The sequence below is a fragment of the Mizuhopecten yessoensis genome, unplaced genomic scaffold (genome assembly GCF_002113885.1).
Source record: "Mizuhopecten yessoensis strain PY_sf001 unplaced genomic scaffold, ASM211388v2 scaffold8195, whole genome shotgun sequence".
In the NCBI taxonomy this organism is placed as follows: Eukaryota; Metazoa; Mollusca; class Bivalvia; order Pectinida; family Pectinidae; genus Mizuhopecten; species Mizuhopecten yessoensis.
Window position 1 is genome coordinate 609101 of NW_018407426.1, and position 13470 is coordinate 622570.

Here is a 13470-nt window from a genome sequence, read left to right on the forward strand (position 1 = left end):
CCCCCCCCTCCTCCAACAACAATACTTTCACGATTCATTATTCAATTTTCCCCTTCACACATGATATGACTTTCTCTCCTTTGTTTCCCCCCGTTTGTTTACTCCAGTTTACCATAAACACCCAGATCTGTACATGTATTCGTAGATCAATTTCACAGTATAAGGAATGGTAGCCGAGTGTTTGTTAGGACTACCCGCGAATGGGAAATAAATGTCACTTAAAAAATGACTAAAATGATAATGATGTATTTTCATCGTTTATTATCTGTCTAGATCGACAAAAACGGGTTATACATTATAATACATTTGATAGACAAAACAGATGAGGTTAAATATAAAGGGGCGATAACCGATGTATTTTGATTTTTCTGATTTACCACTTAGAGGAATTAACAAATTCTAACAAAACAATATATGTCTGTAGAGCAACGGAAATATAACCGGTGTGTCAGTAATACAGGAAAGATAACTATCAAGTAAAACATTCAGGCAAGATGATATTAATGATTGTGTTCCTATCGACCATTAACTGAAGGGAGATAACTGACTTTGTTATGGAAGGCCGTGTCTGATCTACATTATGTTTTTGTGGAGAGTGTAGACAGTGAATATTTGATAAACAGCTTTAATGTAGTGATATACTCAACAATAGAGATATGTATTGATTGCTCAATGGCCAAAACACTTACTTCCAGACTCCCTCAGATAGAAAAGATAGGTAAAGACGGCTGCCTTTGTTTGCTATGACCGTTTACATGATGTATAGTCGTGTCATACTTGTCTGTATAATAGTCCGACTCGGCTCGACTCTGATGATCCGGAAACAAGAGCCGTTTGGGCAATAATTGCTACCAGCGTCTTTGGGGTTTATTTTCTGATGGAAGGGGCGGGGGTGTTAAATGATTGAATTTGGTCTCACTTTCCCCTTTAACAGGGCTACATTCGCGTATTCGGTTGAAACGGTTGAACCGGTAGAACCTGTAAAGAAAACGACAGGTACAGATGTTGACCGAGGCTGACCTCAGGAAAATTTGGTACGTGTAGATTGAGGGGTCCAGACGTACCTGACCGATACTAAAATGCTAACTATTGCCAATTTGCGTTACTTCTTTCTTAAACAATGTCAAGTCACATGTAATTTTTAAGATACGTTATGTAATTTAGTGGACGCGTGAGAGAAGGGCATAATATTCTTGATACGTTGTTTTTTATCCTCCGAAACTGTGGATTTTTAGCTCTGCTTATAGAACGGTCCAAGTGTGTTCGTATATCGTGGAGAATTTCTGCGCCACACGAACCGTTTCAACCGGGATACGCGAATGTAGTCCTATTGTGTCCTGTTTGCTATAACATGTAAGTAGTTTCCTCGAATATTTATCTGAGTTTCAGTTGTTTACTACCCAATGGTATTTATTTTTGTGCAAACATATATAGTTTTTGCTACCCACGTTCATTTTTATATATTTCTCTAATCGAGCTGTAGTCACATGATGATGGTTATTTTCAATCGCCATTGGACCAAGCGTTGTGACGTCAGCATCCAAAGTGTTACAGCAGAACATGCAGGTAAATTATTAATGATGTTGAAAACACAACAATGATTGAATATACAGACTGAGTTCCAGGAGTAAGACCAAATAGAATGTTTGGTTTGGTTTGGTTTAGTATTGTTTAACGTCCTATCAACAGCTAAGGTCATTTAAGGAGGGCCTCCCCCGTGTGCAAGATGCATGCGTGTAGTGTATGCGTGTGTGTTTTGGGAGGCTGCGATATGTTCGTGATTGTCTCCTTGTGATAGCGCGCGGAAATGATGCCGATTTTATAGTGCTACCTCACTGAAACGTACTGCCGAAGACGCCAACCCGGTCACATTATACTGACAACGGGCGAACCAGTCGTCCCACTTCTAAATTGCTGAGCGTTAAGCAGGAGTAGAACAGTTCAGTATCATTGATATTTGTATTTCAATAATGTAGTTCTAATGCATGTCTTCATATCATGACAGACCGACAGAATTATGTAACAATATATATATTTCATGTCTTGCTTAGAGCAAAAGTAGTTTTGGTTGGTCAAAACCTTCGAGGAATATTTCATACTACGATCATCACAAACATGAAATATAAATATGACATCTTTTGTTTATATCCGTCTCATACAATAGTCGTCAGGTGTTTGAATTAACGTAATGCATAAGATATATGTAATTATCAATATCTTACTAAATAAAGATGATATTTGGTATAAAACATGTTCCTTTTTCTTGAAAATAACACACCAGTATACTGTTTTAATTAATTGCAACAGCGCACAAGTATATGGTTTCAATTGATTGCAATGGCGCACAAGTATGTGGTTTAAATCTATTGCAATTGGGCACCAGTATATGGTTTTAATTTATTACAATGGCGCACCAGTGTATGCTTTTTGTGAACATAAGGGCAACTCTAAATGGAAATTAAAATATAAATAAAATAAATACAACTTTTTTTTAAAAATCGAGAAAAAAACCCACGAAAAAACAGATTAACTTATGAAAAAAATATACGAAAGTCCTCCTGTCCCTGTTTTTACCCTTTCCCGACCACAGGGACCTAATGATTTGTTACAGCTATATTTGGACCTAGACCAAAGTGCTTAGAGTAATTGTACACGTTTGAGGGGTTTAGATCAATTTTCGGTAAAAATGCCACCCCAATGATGATTACTTTAACTAAACACCTTAGTCTCAAGTCCCTGTAGAATTTATCAGACACTGTCCCTTATTCCTATATATTCAAAATCGTGTATGAATCAAGAAAATAAACGCACTATAAAAACATATACATTTCCAGTATCTGTAAATATCAGAAATAGGTAAGGCAATTCATTGCATGTTTTCCGACAATGATTTTTTGCCTGCTCTTAACTCAGTATTTCCCGATCAATCATGTCAATATCTGTAGTCTACAAATATACAGCATGTTTATTACATAACAATCCACTAAGGAATTTCGGTAACAATACCGTCCATGACTTCGTAATTCTGATTTATCTATGCTGACATGAACCCCAAAACAAAAGAGTTGTGACGGAGAGCGTTGTAGCGCTGATAACGGTTAGGAGAGAGATATGCCCGTCAGTGTTACAATGGTAAGGTTAAGGGCGAGATTTGACATTAGATAGTCGCTTTCCATTTGTTTCAGAAGTTAGGCGTTCAGCTTTGCCTACAAAACCTTTTAGATGTTATGTCTATCGGACAACTTTTCCCTGTCTATGAGATATAATAACACGCCTGCCACATTACGATTTTGTAAACTCATCAATTACCACAAAGTGTAGACGATGTCGCAAACTTCTACCTTAGATATAGCTGCGTTTATATGCGCGTGAGTCATGACGGCCCAAGTCAATTCAGACTCCGTTCCTTCATATTCTACATCTCATTCGTTGGCGCAAAATCGACTTACATAGAAACAAAAAAGTGCTCGAGTCGGTCTCGAATGTGTCCAACATCCCTCCTACACGCACAGGTATTCTGGTCCAGTCGGGGACCAATCGTGAAATTCAAAGTATGCCCGGAATTTCCAAAGGTATTGCGTTTTTTGTTTGTCATTTACGGTAACCGTAAGAAACACAAACATTGTTCCCACAAAATGGCTGTTCCATCATTTGACCATTTGATGAAACAGTTTGTTTATAATGTACAATGGTCCGAAAGAAAGATGAAATACAATTGTCTTTGTTGTTTTAAATGTAAATATCAGAATTGAAATGTAAATTCTTTTGTTGTATTTATAGTGGTATGGTATAATAGTTAAATGAATTGAATAAGTCGAACACTGCATAGTCTAAAACACTCGTAACTGAAACAGATTTTAGTCCTAAAGTGGTCGTATTGTGAAAGAGAATGGTGTAAAAAGTCAGATTCAATTGTATAGTGACAGAAATTGTGGTCTCCCAAACCAATTTTTCCTCTAATGACAAAAATGTGTGGTCCCACAACAAAATGTCTATTGCGGTTACCAAAATGATGGCCTCGCAGTTCTTCTGTTCTGCTGACAGGGAGGATGGCCTCGCAGTTCTTCTGTTCTACTGACAGGGAGGATTGCCTCACAGTTCTTCTGTTCTACTGACAGGGAGGATGGCCTCGCAGTTCTTCTGTTCTACTGACCTCACAGTTCTTCTGTTCTACTGACAGAGAGGATCGCCTCACAGTTCTTCTGTTCTTCTGACAGAGAGGATGGCCTCACAGTTCTTCTGTTCTACTGACAGAGAGGATGGCCTCACAGTTCTTCTGTTCTTCTGACAGAGAGGCTGGCCTCACAGTTCTTCTGTTCTACTGACAGAGAGGATGGCCTCACAGTTCTTCTGTTCTACTGACAGAGAAGATGGCCTCACAGTTCTTCTGTTCTACCGACAGAGAGGATGGTCTCACAGTTCTTCTGTTCTACCGACAGAGAGGATGGTCTCACAGTTCTTCTGTTCTACTGACAGAGAGGATGGTCTCACAGTTCTTCTGTTCTACTGACAGGGAGGATGGCCTCACAGTTCTTCTGTTCTACTGACAGGGATGATTGCCTCATAGTTCTTCTGTTCTACTGACAGGGAGGATTGCCTCACAGTTCTTCTGTTCAACTGACAGGGAGGATGGCCTCGCAGTTCTTCTGTTCTACTGACAGGGAAGATGGCCTCACAGTTCTTCTGTTCTACTGACAGGGAGGATGGCCTCGCAGTTCTTCTGTTCTACTGACAGGGAGGATGGCCTCACAGTTCTTCTGTTCNGGATGGCCACACAGTTCTTCTGTTCTACTGACAGAGAGGATGGCCTCACCGTTCTTCTGTTCTACTGACAGAGAGGATGGCCTCACAGTTCTTCTGTTCTACTGACAGAGAGGATGGTCTCACCGTTCTTCTGTTCTACTGACAGAGAGGATTGCCTCGCAGTTCTTCTGTTCTACTGACAGGGAGGATGGCCTCACAGTTCTTCTGTTCTACTTACAGGGAGGATGGCCTCACAGTTCTTCTGTTCTACTGACAGGGAGGATGGCCTCGCAGTTCTTCTGTTCTACTGACAGTGAGGATGGCCTCGCAGTTCTTCTGTTCTGCTGACAGAGAGGATTGCCTCGCAGTTCTTCTGTTCTACTGACAGAGAGGATGGCCTCACAGTTCTTCTGTTCTACTGACAGGGAGGATGGCCCTCGCAGTTCTTCTATTCTACTGACAGAGAGGATGGCCTCGCAGATCTTCTGTTATACTGACAGAGAGGATGGCCTCACAGTTCTTCTGTTCTACTGACAGAGAGGATGGCCTCCCAGTTCTTCTGTTCTACTGACAGGGAGGATGGCCCTCGCAGTTCTTCTATTCTACTGACAGAGAGGATGGCCTCGCAGTTCTTCTGTTCTAATGACAGAGAGGATGGCCTCACAGTTCTTCTGTTCTACTGACAGGGAGGATGGCATCACAGTTCTTCTGTTCTTATGACAGAGAGGATGGCCTCACAGTTCTTCTCTTCTACTGACAGGGAGGATGGCCTCGCAGTTCTTCTGTTCTACTGACAGGGAGGATGGCCTCGCAGTTCTTCTTTTCTACTGACAGAGAGGATGGCTCGCAGTTCTTCTGTTCTACTGAGAGAGAGGATGGCCTCACAGTTCTTCTGTTCTACTGACAGAGAGGATGGCCTCGCAGTTCTTCTGTTCTACTGACAGGGAGGATGGCATCACAGTTCTTCTGTTCTTATGACAGAGAGGATGGCCTCACAGTTCTTCTGTTCTACTGACAGGGAGGATGGCCTCACAGTTCTTCTGTTCTACTGACAGGGAGGATGGCTTCACAGTTTTCTGTTCTACTGACAGAGAGGATGGTCTCACAGTTCTTCTGTTCTACTGACAGGGAGGATGGCCTCACAGTTCTTCTGTTCTACTGACAGGGAGGATGGCATCACAGTTCTTCTGTTCTAATGACAGAGAGGATGGCCTCGCAGTTCTTCTGTTCTACTATCAGGGAAGATGGCCTACATGTAACAAGCAAGGTTCTATTGCGTTGAAAGAAAAGATGTTCTAAAAGAGAACCTCTACTGTACTGATGCAATGAATGGCCGCACAACACAGGTTGTGTTGAATGGACAGAAAAGATGACATCACAAGACAGATTCTGTGGTATGACAGAAAAGATGACATCACAAGACAGGTTCTGTGGTAAGGACAGAAAAGATGACATCACAAGACAGATTCTGTGGTATGGACAGAAAAGATGACATCACAAGACAGATTCTGTGGTATCCACAGAAAAGATGACATCATAAGACAGATTATGTGGTATGGGCAGAAAAGATGACATCACAAGACAGGTTCTGTGGTATGGACAGAAAAGATGACATCACAAGACAGATTCTGTGGTATGGACAGAAAAGATGACATCACAAGACAGATTCTGTGGTATGGACAGAAAAGATGACATCACAAGACAGGTTCTGTGGTATGGACAGAAAAGATGACATCACAAGACAGATTCTGTGGTATGGACAGAAAAGATGACATCACAAGACAGGTTCTGTGGTATGGACAGAAAAGATGACATCACAAGACAGATTCTGTGGTATGGACAGAAAAGATGACATCACAAGACAGGTTCTGTGGTATGGACAGAAAAGATGACATCACAAGACAGATTCTGTGGTATGGACAGAAAAGATGACATCACAAGACAGGTTCTGTGGTATGGACAGAAAAGATGACATCACAAGACAGATTCTGTGGTATGGACAGAAAAGATGACATCACAAGACAGGTTCTGTGGTATGGACAGAAAAGATGACATCACAAGACAGGTTCTGTGGTATGGACAGAAAAGATGACATCACAAGACAGGTTCTGTGGTATGGACAGAAAAGATGACATCACAAGACAGGTTCTGTGGTATGGACAGAAAAGATGACATCACAAGACAGGTTCTGTGGTATGGACAGAAAAGATGACATCACAAGACAGGTTCTGTGGTATGGACAGAAAAGATGACATCACAAGACAGGTTCTGTGGTATGGACAGAAAAGATGACATCACAAGACAGGTTCTGTGGTATGGACAGAAAAGATGACATCACAAGACAGGTTCTGTGGTATGGACAGAAAAGATGACATCACAAGACAGGTTCTGTGGTATGGACAGAAAAGATGACATCACAAGACAGGTTCTGTGGTATGGACAGAAAAGATGACATCACAAGACAGGTTCTGTGGTATGGACAGAAAAGATGACATCACAAGACAGGTTCTGTGGTATGGACAGAACAGATGACATCACAAGACAGATTCTGTGGTATGGACAGAACAGATGACATCACAAGACAGATTCTGTGGTATGGACAGAAAAGATGACATCACAAGACAGGTTCTGTGGTATGGACAGAAAAGATGACATCACAAGACAGGTTCCTCTGTACTGACCGGGAAGGCTTTACAAGACAGGTTAAATCGTCTCTGATACAGGAAACTAACCAGACAACATCATTAACAGCATGTACTAATGAAGTTCACGTCATCACTCACTGTCCAATGGCAATCACTGAGGACAGACATAATTGAGGTTTTAGTAGGAAACATAATCCGTCTTTTTGAAAATTCGTAAAAAAAATACCAAATCACGTTAAGATTTAATCCAATCAAATCGCGAATCAACTTAAGCGCACTTTTATTCCGTAAACGCCTTCTGCACCAATGCACCATTATTTTCCTTCATTTTCTAGTTTGGATGCTGATAATATGGATTTTACAGTTTTTCTTCTTCTTTTTTTGCATAGCTAATGATTCTGTAAAGATTTTCCCGAAAATGTGTGTAATTTCATCTTCTACCAATCCGCTTTACCCGTACACGGGGACAAACTAAAATCCGAAACAAACGCTAATGATATAACTTGGATTGATTCTTGTATAATGTTTAACTCAATTAAAACTCTAATTCCATTAAAAAATGAAACTTCTTAAAATTGTTCTCCGAGATTTCGTATATAGAAGTACTTTGTAGCTGTAATTACTTCCTGTCGACGCTTATTGCATTAAATGTTCGACTCGACATCTGTACCCGCTAATTCACTTCTTCAAACCACGCCAGTATGTCCGTGATTCCTAAAGCTCTATGTCTAGGAACGATATAACGAAGAACCTGTTCGATAGATTCTTTTAAATTAATTTAAAAAGTGCGCATCTTTTGGTTTTGGAGAGTAAACAAATAAAACGACTTAAATTAATGTCATTTGTAAGGTACATGTGAACTAAAATCAAATAAACCCTTTTTTGACCGAGACCTTTGAATTCAACAGAAGGTGTTTCTAATTGTCTTATTAAGAAGCTGTGATCTGTTTTAGAGTCTGGTTTCCGCAAAAAGATTTCCTCGTTTTTTATTTGTTACTAATTTGGTAGGATTCGAAAAAAGACTAATTACCGTGTTATCTTGATTAACAGTCCCTAAAAAAACAAAAACAAACACCCCATAAAGAAACAAATATACTTTCACTGACCCTAAAAGCAAAACAGAATAAATAAATGCTACCTCAAAACTATAATAAAAATATGTCATGCGTTTTGTTTTGCGTAATACTTTTGAATTCAAAAATAAATAAAAATAAATTATTTGCATTTCTTGAACAGTTGAATTCAAATTGCTGAGTACAAAGGAAACTATTGTTATACAAATGGATATTGAAAAAATATGAAGAACAAAATTAGGGTAGTAATGATTGACGCCGATTTGGATATAGCGTTGAATTCTGTGGTCAATATCTTTTGTACATACAAGTAGTATACGTTGCAAACTCTATTTTACAATTGGAATCTGAATTAAAATGGTATGCGTCTGTAATTAATTTAGCTTCCAATCCCATTAAAAATAAATAAACCAGTACGAGTATTGTGAGTCAATCGGGAACCGTCGACACTTTCCGTAAACGAGAAAATACTATTTCTCGTTTACGGAAAGTGCCGACGGTTCCCGATTGCTTATGAGTGTGCTATATTACCAAGTTTAAGCTTCCAGAGGACGTGCTTCCGGTTTGTGTGGGGATTCATGTTGTTTTCCCCTTTATTTTGGTGTCTCTTTAGTTCCTGTTGTTGGCGACTTCTATACACTTTGAATTCCGTAGGCCTTGTTTATTGACGCCTTGGTACTTTTTAAAATGTACCTTTATAAAATTTCAAATTTGATTTTAAAATATATCTGAAAAAAGAACGGTCGCGGAGTTGAGAAGATGGTTATAGATACACAGTATTAAATCACTTATGACTATTTCCAACTGGCAGTTAAAGACAGGTGGTTGCTAAGAAAGGTTTAACCAACAATTCTATCATCATTCTTTATAACCATATATATGAACCATTCAATTCAGTCTCATGTAAATGATTCCTTTGAAATAAAACATTCGTGATAATTCCCTGTATTTGTATAGTACTCGGTGTTAGAAAACTTTCTGTAATTATACATGAGATAAAGCGCATTTTTCAATTTTGAAAGAACTCGTCGTTCTTGTTAAAAAAAAATCGATGATCTGTCTATATTTATTTGTGTAAAGTCAGTTTAAACAACACTATCTGACGTTTCGGAAACTAGAATTAACACACATACATCTTTATTGATATATAGCATAAATATCACGTTTGTAAAACATGCATGGCATATTGCATAGAAATAATATGTTTGAAAACCCTGATGTATAGAAACGATTCTTTAAATTGTATTTTTTTTCCCATTTTTCAGATTTCATATTTACAGACTTTCAAAAATGTTTATATCAGTCAGACAGTGTTTCTCAGCAATCATTTTGATTTTTATCATTAGTTTTGACGAATGTGATTTTATAGATCATACTACATATAAATAACATATATGTTCCGTAAATTTTGAAACTCCGCCAATATATAAAAAGCATTGAAACTACTGTAATATTTCAAAACCTTCTCAATATGTTTCCCCTAAAAATGCTGTTGGCATTACACACGAGACCGCGGAACCCCTACCCCCTGACCCCTTCAATTTGTCACCTATCGTTTATATGTAATAATCAGCATTACGACTACTTCAGTAGGCAGATAAATACATGATTTCTAATTCAGATATGTCAAAATTGTAAAATCTTGTTACGAAAACGCGACATAATAATTTACCGTGTTAGATTCTCATTCAATAAAAGTAGTTTCCGAAAGATAACCCAGTTTAAGTCTACGATAAATATAGTTTTCGAAATATGATTATGTTTTTCGTCTCCAGACTTTGAGAGAAACAATTTTCGAAAGATAACCATGTTTTAAGACTCTAGGAAAATATTTTCCAAATGCTGGCTGTGCTTTAAGTCTCTGGGAGGCATACCGTGATATTTGAAGCCTATTTTCTCAAATTTGCAAAAATTGAAGGAATCCTACATGATTAAAATTTATTGATGAAAGTTGACTATGTATCATGGGGCTCCGTGACCCCCTCCCTGTGCTCAATCTAGGTAACAGTTTATCAGAAGTTGTTCCACTCAATAGACACATGGTCCATATGATTTTGGTATTCCTCTTACTTCCAAAAAAAAGGTTTATTTTCTGTGTTTTTGAAAGCTGACAGTGCTTTTGAATCGCATGCAGACCCCACGTAATCCCCTCTTACGTACAATATACAGATAGTGAAATACTACTTGAAGAAAACACTTAGCAAAACATAATTTCTGGATCAAAACAAATAGTTCCGTGCAATATGACAGCCTCCGACTCCGATTTATGTGGAATTCCCTCTCCGGAGAGACTGACAAAGCCCTAGATTCCAAGATGGGAAACCCTTGTACAAGATAGCGCGAGAAATCAATATTTACAACAAAAATTTACAAATATTTGACATTCGGAATGTAATGTACTTACCTATTTATGTAAGCCACGATGGTTCACCATACTGTGTCAGCCTAACATCCTTTCCGTACACTTGCCAATCAAAACCAAGCCAGAATCACACATTTTACGAATAACATCAGTAATCCGATTTTTCTCCTGTTTATAAAATCTCGCCCTAAACTCGATATGCCTCGTCGTGTTTATATGACTTCACCAGGAAATTCTTCAGAAAATAAGAGAAATTGAGTTTCCTCGTGATTCTGTAATCTTCTGAAATTCCTGTGATTTACTTTACGGTATACGTGTGAGTGGATTAGCTGAGTTATTGAAGACTTACGCTGTGTGGAGGCGGGCTTCTGGCGCGAGAGCTGCTGTGAATGCAGTGTTATTATGGAACATATCAGAGCTGTGCGGCAAACAAGCCTTGTTTACAAAATGGGCATACAGAATGTAAAAATGCATGCGTATGGGGAGGTTGCAGACGTTATGGGAGGGTACAGATGTATGAAGAGGGTGTAGAAGTATGGGAGGGTGCAGACGTATGTGAAGGTACAGATGTATGTGAGGGTACAGATGCATGGGAGGGTACAGATGTATGGGAGAGTACAGATGTATGGGAGGATACAGACGTATGTGAGGGTGCAGACGTATGTGAGGGTACAGATGTATGTGAGGTACAGATGTATGTGAGGGTACAGATGTATGTGAGGGTACAGACGTATGTGAGGGTGCATATGTATGTGAGGGTACAGACGTATGTGAGGGTGCAGATGTATGTGAGGGTACAGACGTATGTGAGGGTGCAGATGTTTGAAGAGGGTTTAGAAGTATGAGAGGGTACAGATGTGTGAAAAAAGTGCAGAAGTATGGGTTGGAACAAATATATGGGGGGGTGCAGGGAGAGTACAGATGAATGGAGAGGTTAAAGATGCATGGGGGGTTCTGATGCATGGGAAGGTGCAGATGTTTGGGAGGGAACATATACATAGGAGGTTGCAGATATATGGGAGGGTACAGATACATGGGAAAGCGCAGATGCATGAAAGGGTGCAGATGTATGGGAGTGGGTAGATACCTGATAGGGTGCAGATATATTTGGAGGGAACATATGTATGGGATGGTACATATGTATGTGATGGTTCAGATGTATGGGGAGGGTATAGAAGTATGGGAGGGTACAGATGTATGGGAGGATGCAAATGTATGGGAGGGGCTAAATGTATGGGAGGGTGTAAATGTATGGGAAGGAACAGATATACGGGAGGGTACAGATATATGGGGAGAGTACAGATGTATGGGAGGGTACAGATGTATGGGAGGGTACAGATATATGGGGGGGTACAGATGCATGGGAGGGTACAGATGTATGGGAGGATACAGATGTATGGGGGGGTGCAGATGTATGGGAGGGTACAGATGTATTGTAGAGTACAGATGTATGGGGAGGGTACATATATATGGGGAGGGTACGGTTATATGGGAGGGTACAGATGAATGGGGAGGGTACAGATATATGGGGAGGGTACAGATATATGGGGAGGGTACATATGTATGAATAAGGTACAGGTGTATGGGTGGGTACAGATGTATGGGGAGGGTACATATATATGGGAGGGTCAGAAGTATGGAGAGGGTACAGATGTATGGGAGGGCACAGATGTATGGGAGGGTACATATGTATGGGAGGGTACAGATGTATGGGAAGGGTACATATATATGGGAGGGTCAGAAGTATGGAGAGGGTACATATATATGGAGAGGTTACAGTTATATGGGAGGGTACAGATGAATGGGAGGGTACAGATGTATGGGAGGGTACAGATGTATGGGAGGGTATAGATGTATGGGAGGGTGCAGATGTATTGGAAAGTGCAGATGTATGGGAGGATACAGATGTATGAGGATGGGACAGATGTATAGTGAGGTTAGATGAGTATGGGGAGGGTGCAGATGTGTGGGAGGGTGCAGATGTGTGAAAGGTTACAGATACATGGGGAAGGTGCAGATGTGTGAGAGGGTACAGATACAAGGGAGGGTACAGATGTATGGGAATGGTACATATATATGGGAGGGTCAAAAGTATGGAGAGGGTACAGTTATATAGGAGGGTACAGATGAATGGGGAGGGTACAGCTGTATGGGGAGGGTACAGTTATATGAGAGGGTACAGATGAATGGGGAGGGTACATGTGTATGGGGAGGGTACAGATGTATGGAGAGGGTACATATGTATGGGAAGGTACATATATATGGGAGGGTCAGAAGTATGGAGAGGGTACAGATATATGACAGGCTACAGAAGTATGGGAGGGGTCAAATGTACGGGAGGTTGCAGAAGTATGGAGAAGGGTGAAGATGTATGTTTATGTATACAGTAGATATGCATTTGAAAATTGTATTATACACACACATCTACCAACATCATTTTTGTAATTAAAACGTTTCGTGATATTGATAAGTCCAAGAAGTAGGCGTTTGGGAGAGGTTATAAAGAACGAACAAATGACGCATAGATCTACAATGGCCCACCTATCTCTATTCAACCCGTCAGTGCAGCCAGATTGATTAATAAACACTACACATGATCCCGATCAGGAGACCAGATCTTGCTGTTTCTTGTTGAGAGTCTCCAGAC

General features: G+C 39.9%; 1 protein-coding gene across 1 annotated transcript in view; it reads right to left on the reverse strand.

The window, feature by feature from the left end:
* Positions 1-11203, reverse strand: part of LOC110455274 (D-glucuronyl C5-epimerase-like) — a 178698-nt gene extending 167495 nt beyond the window's left edge. The window contains exon 1 of the mRNA XM_021505290.1: positions 10866-11203. The gene's annotated coding sequence lies outside the window, so the exon portion shown is untranslated. The remainder of the gene's footprint in view (positions 1-10865) is intronic.
* Positions 11204-13470: the final 2267 nt, after the last annotated feature.